Here is an 8,204-nt window from a genome sequence, read left to right as displayed (position 1 = left end):
ATTGAGTTAGAGAGTGAGTGCGGTGATGCTGTCGATCTCCTGTCCAGGAAGGATGAGGATTGATCCGGGTCGACGGCAGAGGGAGGGCAAAGCACGCAGCTGTACAGCCAGCGTTGGCCGGATGGATGTTGCTACTAGATGTGTTCCGGAAACAAAAGTTTATCAAAGGCTTAGCTGACGTTGTTTGTGCTTTGCAAATTTTTTTACCAAATCTATCTCATATAATCTTTAATTTTCTTTCAATTTCAGATTTAGTTGATGCAAATTTGTAACATGCAAATTTTAGCAAAACTAGGTAATTTTCGTTGCACTAAAATACAAGGAAATAATAAATACAATACTAATATAAAACTAAACCAAATATAGCACAAAGGCCTACCTACTGGCCTCGACAAGGACTTCGTTGGCTTCATTGTCATCTTCATCGATAGGTCATTCATTGACAATTGCTCGTTGTGCCGCAGCGAATGTCTCTATCGAGATCCTAACTGTGACCATCAGAAATTACATCGTGTTTAGTGACCATATAGTGAGGTCGGGTAGTTGAAGAAGACGGTGTTCGATCACAAGCACAGTAAGCGCTATGACCACTTCGTTGATCCCAGGGAGATGGAGGCGGCTATTGGCAATCTGAAGGTATATATGATGCCCCCCCACGGGGGCCTCACAACGTATCCACGATAGCAACTTAGCATGCGTAGGCTGGGCAATCGTTTCGCTTGGATCTCCATCGAGTGGGCCACGTGGCGCCTTGTTATTGGTTGGGCCAAAAATATCTCTCCATCCACGCAAGGCCAGAACCAATCCTTAGAGCATCTCCAACAGGCGCGCTATATAGGCCGCGCGGCATAAAAACGTCCGATATAGCGCGCGCGGGACAGAATCAGGCGCTCCAGCAGGCGCGGTAAACGGCGCGGTGCTGTAAAATTTTTAGGGCGCGCGGCGTTTTGCACAATCCGGAGCGGCATATCCGGCGCGTCGGCTACAGCGCGCGGCATCGCTCGTCCAACCGCGAAAATCCCCCGCGCTGAAACTTCCTCCCCGCGTCGCTGCCCCGAGCCCAATCCGTCGTCTCCGCGCGCCGCCGGCGATCCCGACGATGGACGACCCCTCCGGCAACCCGCCGACCCTCCCTACTCTGTCACACCCTCCGCCGCCGCCGCCACTTCCGCCGCGCCGGCGCCAAACCCTAGCGGCGGCGCCGACGCCGGGAACCCAACGGCTGCTGCGCGGGCGCTGTTCGTCCCGCCGCGCGGGGCACTGCACGCAGGCGGCTGCCGCGGCGCAGATGGCCGCGCAGGGCACCGGCAACGCGCGGCCCGCGCCGAGGAGGGGGAAGGCGCCGTCAACGAAACGGCCTCACGTCGGCCCCGCCGCCGTCGCGCCACCGAAGAAAGCTTTTCTTGATGGATACTTCCCATATGGATGAGAGGCAAAAGGAGTACGTCAACCTTCTTCGCGATGAAGTGTTGGCCAAAAAGAGATTGTTGCTAGCCAACATGAACACTTCCACCACCGGCATGTTTGGAGGAGGCATGTTTGGAGGAGGCATGGGAGGCATGGGCGGCATGGGAAGCATGCCCATGCCCACCATGGGAGGCATGGGCGGCATGGGAAGCATGCCCATGCCCTCCATGGGAGGCATGGCCGGCATGGGAAGCATGCCCATGCCCTCCATGGGAGGTATGGCCGGCATGGGAGGCTATGGAGGCATGGCCGGCATGGGAGGATCAAGCTATGGAGGAGTGTTTGGAGGGACCATGGGAGGCTCCGTGAGTGGTGTGTACGGGAGTATGGGAGCACCACCGGGAGGCTTCGTGTCTTCCATGAATGCTACTATTCCTCCTTCAACCCAAGATGACGAGGACGAAGAAGAAGGTGTTGACTTGGAAAATGCGGAAGTGTGATATGCATTTGTGATATGCATTGTTTCACTTTGTCCATTTGAACCATATGTCGTGTGTCATTGTTGAACTACGTCATTTTGTGTGTCCTTGTTGAACTATGTGATGTTGTTGCACTTTGTGTCATTTATTTCATGAATTGTGTCATTTCTTTCATGAATTGTGAATGCAAAATAGACTAGAAATCTGTTTTCCGCGCCGCGCGCGCTGTATTTTGCAGCGCCCGGCGGAGGACCATTTTTCCTGCGCGCGCACGCGCTGTATTTTGCCGCGCCCGGCGGAGGAAAAAACGGCACAGCGCGCCATATCTGTTTACCGCGCGCGGATTCTTGGTTTTAGCGCGCCGCGATATAGCGCGCCTGTTGGAGATGCTCTTATCCCCAGTCGTCTCCTCCCCAATCCTCTCCTCGGTCGCCGCCACCCGCTCGCGCCGTTTGGCCGGCCGCCAAACTCCTATCTGCCCCTGCTTCTCGCCACCGGCGACTGCCGCCGCCGCTGCGCCATGTGGGTCCCCTCGCTCACTTCGTCCTCACCATTCAATCCCCTGCCGTATACTGAGGCGGAGCAGCAGTGTGCGCCTGCTCGTCGTCTCCATCGCCGGCGGCTGCCCGACGGAACCAGCAGCTTGCCGCTTATTTGTCGCCCCCGACGGAACCAGCGCCCCGCCTCGTCTTCACCATCGCCGGTGGCTGCCCGACAGAAGCAGCAACTCGCTGCCTCCTCATCGCTGTTGGAGGTTTGGTAGCCAGTTCCTTCCTCCCTGCAGCTGCACTTCGCCTCCTCCAGCCCCAGTGTCCCACATCGTGAGAGAGGAGATGGGTGGAGAATGAAGAAGAGGCAACGAGTATCCTCCCCCACCTCTTCTTTGAAGGGGACCTGCAGGTTCTTCCTCATCCCCTCTATCTCCTCTCCTCTCCTTTTCTCTCTCACGGGATCCCAATGTTTGTCCTGCCATCTCAGGGTACCGCAGATCAACAAAAAAACGCTTGAGTGTAGATGAGCCACTGGAGCATACAAGGGAGGCAAGATCTGTCCACCACCGTCCACCACTGACCTGGCCGCCACAGAGCCGTTCTTTCAGGGCCACTAGTGCTGCTTCTTCCCGTCATCGATCTACTGTTACTGTGCTCCCACATAGGATTTGAAGGTTCAGTGGTGGTCTGTCTTTTCTCTCCCTTCATCTCCTTTGATTTTTATATGTAATATATTTGTTTTTTACATGTAAACTGGCTTGGATCTCTGATGGCTATGTGCAAACGCTACCATTGAAAACATTTGCTTCTTGGATTTGGGTTTTCTTTTAATCTATTGGTGTATGAGGCAGACAACTTTCGTTCTTATTTCTTGTGATATTCCTATAATCTAAGATGCAAACTTGATCATATGTTCATGATTTCAGCGGCTGGGTTGTGAGACTACAGAAAAAACTTTCAATGATAATCAGTAAGTAATAACTCATCTTTCGCACTTTCCCCTTCGTTCATAGTTATGCACATATATTAGTAATGAATCATGTATTCCCATTCTGGGTTATTTACTTTGTTCAGATGGTCTGTGGCTTCTCCTGGTTCCTGTTGTGCCAGTTCAGGTGATTAATTGATGAAGTATCTGATATCTTCATAGCTATTGCAAATGAACTGGTATGTTGCATGGTAATGAGAGGTTGGATGATTTATATTGATGTGTTATGGCACATGCTGATGCAAAAATATTGTTATATATTTTCTTCTTTTGATACAAAGGCTTAATTCATTGCTTATAGTGCACACTGCATGGTGCATTAGGTGATGATGTTAAACTTACAGTTGGGTATTCGAAGGATATAAGCGTAAATCCTTTATCTCGGACGGTCTTTTCTTCGAAGTGGGCATACATGGTATATTTATCTCCGCTATAAGAAAATCAGCATTCCTCATGCTCTCTGTTATTGCAGATGTGAAGAATCTTTTCAGTTTCTATATCTATCTCATGTTATTTCTTTGTATTTACTTTTCTTTTTTTGTTGATTTACTAAAAGTACTTCCCATGAAAAGAATGTCCAGGTTGTTGTGGTACACAGTGATATGCTAGCCGTGAGTAAGCTGGCAGATAGAACATTCCAATTTTCTACGTACTCATGTGAAGTTTGATGCCTGGCAAGTTTTCTATTGTTACAGTTTTTTTGTTGCCAAATTAAATTTTATGTTCCTACTATGATATGCCCTTGACACGAGCAATGCTACACATACGGAAAATCATTTCGGAATTTTCTTACGGACATCAGCCAGCAGCATACGACGCCAGAACGTGCCCCGTGATTCAAGGGGAGAATCAAAGCTCAGCCAACCAATTGATTGCATCTAAGTCCGTAGAAATTTTTGTCAGCCAAACCGTCTGCAGGTGTAGGATTATTGCCCTTCACACCTAGAGTTGGAAATCAAAATGTCGATCCATCTTTTCTAGCCAGTTTAGAGATATTATCATTTCATTTGTCAACTAATTAAGTCTGGTGTCAGCTGGGTCAAGCTGGCGACCTGACTGTGGTGTCCTTAAAATGAGCATTTGGCGGCTCTGAATTGCCTCAGGTGACTGCTCCCTGTAATCCCTTCCTAAATTGTTTCGGTTGCAGGCCTGACTAATTCTATGTGGTGAACAATGGTGGACTCATGGGGAGATGTGCATTTTTTACCAAACCAATCTCGGGTTGATTTCATGTGCAAAGTTTTGGGTTCATCGGTTAATACTGCACTGGTCTGAGGGGATCGTACCATTTGACCAATTGCCTACATGCTTTCCTGTTCTCATTATTTTTTTGCCACTGAATCCTCGTGAGTAACATGGTCCCCTTCTACAGATCCCTATTTCTTAATTTATTGGATTGCAGTGACAGAATTACTGTGCAATTCTTAGATAATTAGTGTATTATTGAAATTCAGTGCGTGCATTTTAGTAAGTTGCGCATGTGTTCATTGTTGTTGTTGCAAGTGGCTTGGTGAGATAAGATATATAACAAGGGGCGGTTATATTCTTTCCCAAAAGGCTTTACTTCAGGGTGTGTTTGGTGGCGAATAAAATGTTAATTAGCCTTATATATTTTGTATGCAAGTATGTTTTCAGAATATATACATATCAACTTCTTGGTCTCGGGATGACACGCCAAATCTTTTTCATTTGTCAAATTACTACAGAGCTAGACATATTTTTTGTAATGATAAATCCCTGTCTAAGACTGCCTACATTTTAATTTATTCACCAATGGAGGCAACTCTCAGACTTGGGTTTGTTGGTATTCTATACCAGGTGAAAATAATGCTCCTGATTTACAAATACTTTCATCTAATTACAACATGAGTTCAACATTTCCTTTACTACCTTCCATAGTTATTTGCATGTACTGTCAGGTTTGCATAATATTTTTATCGCCATGAATTAACATTGGATGAATCGAATTAGGGAGCTTCATTGTGGTAAAAGCCTTCCACTCCAAATTATATCTTCTTATGAAGGGATTCAATCAAGATATTGTAGTTGTGGTCGTCAATGAACTAAAGAGCATAGCTCGGATAATTATGCATAGTTACTTAGGTACATAATATTACAGCATATTGAGAGTGGCCATGCTCTGGCAGTAGTAGGTCTACATAGTTAATTGGGTACTTAATAATACAGTATATCAACATCATCTGTGCTCTGGTAGTCGTTGTTAAGTCCATAAAAGTTTACATTTTTTTATGGAGATAGTGTTGTCAACTCAAGCGTAGTTTCTTTTTTAGCTTTTGCTTATTGATACAATAGGCATGTTGCAACATACTGTATTTTTGGAAGATTATAGATGTGTGTTGTGCAACAAACCCAAGAGCGAGAGAAGAGGTCATTCTTTTATCCAGTGTCTGTTTTCCTAGACATACTTGAAATATCTTAGTTCAGAAATCAGAATTCACAGCTAGAGATTCAGTTTATAGTAACACTGAAAATATGTTAGCCTCCCTATTTCATATGGAAATCATTATATTAATGGCCTGGAGTATTTGGTGCTGCAATGGCCTTTTGTCAACTGTTTACCATGCAAAAGATTTTGTAATCGATAAGGACTATCAAAGGAGGGAGTTCATCTTAGACATAAATTGACCATGCAGCCAGTATGTTCCTATTTCTTTCCTATTGGAAGCCAAAATTTTACGTGCCTAGCTGTATTTTCTTGACAGATTTAATAGAAGAATAAGAATTGCTTTCCACAACTTTAATTGTCCGGAATAACCTATCCCTATGCTTCCGTTATTAATATCCTTATCATGTTACCATTTATAGAAAAATAAACAAGGAATCATTTAGTTTGCCTAACAAGGAATCATCTACATTTCTGTCTGGATAAGTAAACATACTATTTCTGGCTTTCCTCAAGAAATGATGCAGTTTTGCACGAACATATTTATTTCTTGGTGTTTTTGTCCTACTCGAGTTTTGCGTTTCTTCATATATATGGAGACAATACTCTTGTCAGTTTCTTTGCTCAATAATGCTCTATATTCCGATGTACTTAACAATACTATTTTACTGTTGTATGAGACATCAGTTTAGTGGCAAAACTGTGAGACATCATTCCATCAGAAAAGAATCAACAACCCAGACATTTTCACTTAGATTTTATCTACTATGTGGTAATAGTGTGCTCCAAACTGGCCAAAATTAAGACTGATTATTTGTACTCTATTGCAGGAGAGAACCAACTTCGGATAGCTACAGGTGTCAGCTAAGAAAATATGTGGTGCTATCGCAGTTGATGTTGTCATGGATGCAGCTTAGTTTAGATTGGGTTACCGCTACGTTATGTATACTTCCTTTCACCTGCTGGTTCTACGCTATCGTAGATTCAATTGTTTTTTGTGTGCCCTATGTTGCTCTCTGTAAAAGACTTGTGTTTCTGGCATATCTCATTGTACCACTTTCTACTATTGTGATCGCTTCACTTGGTAATGGTCCATAGTCTATGTATATTTAATTTCCTGATTTGATTTTTCTGCTTAGACCTATTCATCTAAACACAGAACAAAACTTAGTATGTCAAGCAGAACATTAAATGTCATGATCATGTCATCATATATAGTCATCTCCTAATTCTTGATTGCTTTTTCTGTTGCCATGTTCACCATAATAACTACAAATAGGATATGGATTGGAGTAGTTTATATGAGTGTTTGGCTTAAATACAAGAATTGTGTTGCTCCCTTTTGCCCCAAGTATACCTAAATGCTCAAAGCATAAAAGTCTTTCTTTTTCTAGAAGTTCTAATTATTGCTTTTCATTAATTAGCCTTGGGTCAGTTAGTTGATAAGAAATGTAATTATGCACTACCTGGACAAATGAATAACTGCGGTAGTAACAGTGAACAAAATCTGAAATGAAATGCATTATGTTCAGAATTGAGGAACAATACCACTTGGTTGTGCCCTTACTTAACATTTGTCCAAGGCTGTCTTTCTTCATAACATTTCAGAGATTCATTATGTGAAGAAATAAGCACAATCTCCAGGATAGGCCATGATATCTGCAAGGAAAAAAATAGTCCATGATTAAATTTGTAGATAATGTGGATAAATTGATTGTATTGATATGATGCACATTCCAATCTACTGCTTTCCAGAAAATTCAGAAAAAAGCATGTAAAAGGTTCAGTAACAGAACATGTAAAAGCAAGTTTAGAAAAACATTTGCATCACTCTAAGGTCTAGACTACCAACCCGCAAAAAAAGGTCTAGACAACCAATGAGCTTAATATTTCACTAGAATGACCAAACAAATTCTGAGTGTTTAGACATGGAGGAAGAAAGGGCATCCCTCAATTAGACACCAAAATTTACTTATTGGTTCTGCAAGGGAGTTGCTTCAAAGGGGAGGCAGGGGATGCTGTCAGGGAAGGAATCATTAATCATGTAATATCTGTCTCAATTAAATCCAATCCCTAAAATGAATCCTAAGAAATAAAACTTATAGCAACTGCTCAAACGGTCTCGCTCAATGGTCATTCCTGACATTATCCATTGGTCAAAAGCAAACTGTGTCATGTATCACCAACAATTATGTGTTTAAACATATATAATTGTGATATCGTAGGATAAAAAAATAGTGGCTTCTCAGCTAATCAATTGTAGGTGACTTGCAAGGAAGTAATATAGAACATTGGCTCAAATGTAACGTGAATACTCAAGAGCTGCTATAATCTATTCCTCAGTGTTGTGGCGTCTGATGCAGGAACCTTCTAACTAAGCTTTCTGCCCTTCTCCTGCTGCAGGTTCTCCTTCGCGACCATTTTCTTCCATATAG

The 8,204-nt window shown here is 43.6% G+C and overlaps 1 long non-coding RNA gene across 1 annotated transcript; it reads left to right on the top strand.

Annotated features, from left to right (window-relative positions):
* Positions 1-2,331: 2,331 nt before the first annotated feature.
* On the top strand, positions 2,332-6,835 carry LOC124673753. Its single transcript, XR_006992814.1, has 3 exons — positions 2,332-2,786; positions 2,865-3,347; positions 3,452-6,835. It is a non-coding gene; the product is annotated as an uncharacterized LOC124673753 (long non-coding RNA).
* Positions 6,836-8,204: the final 1,369 nt, after the last annotated feature.

Source organism: Lolium rigidum, chromosome 7 (assembly GCF_022539505.1).
Source record: "Lolium rigidum isolate FL_2022 chromosome 7, APGP_CSIRO_Lrig_0.1, whole genome shotgun sequence".
In the NCBI taxonomy this organism is placed as follows: Eukaryota; Viridiplantae; Streptophyta; class Magnoliopsida; order Poales; family Poaceae; genus Lolium; species Lolium rigidum.
The sequence above is the reverse complement of the archived record's forward strand: the minus strand, read 5'-3'. Positions and strand labels throughout refer to the sequence as shown.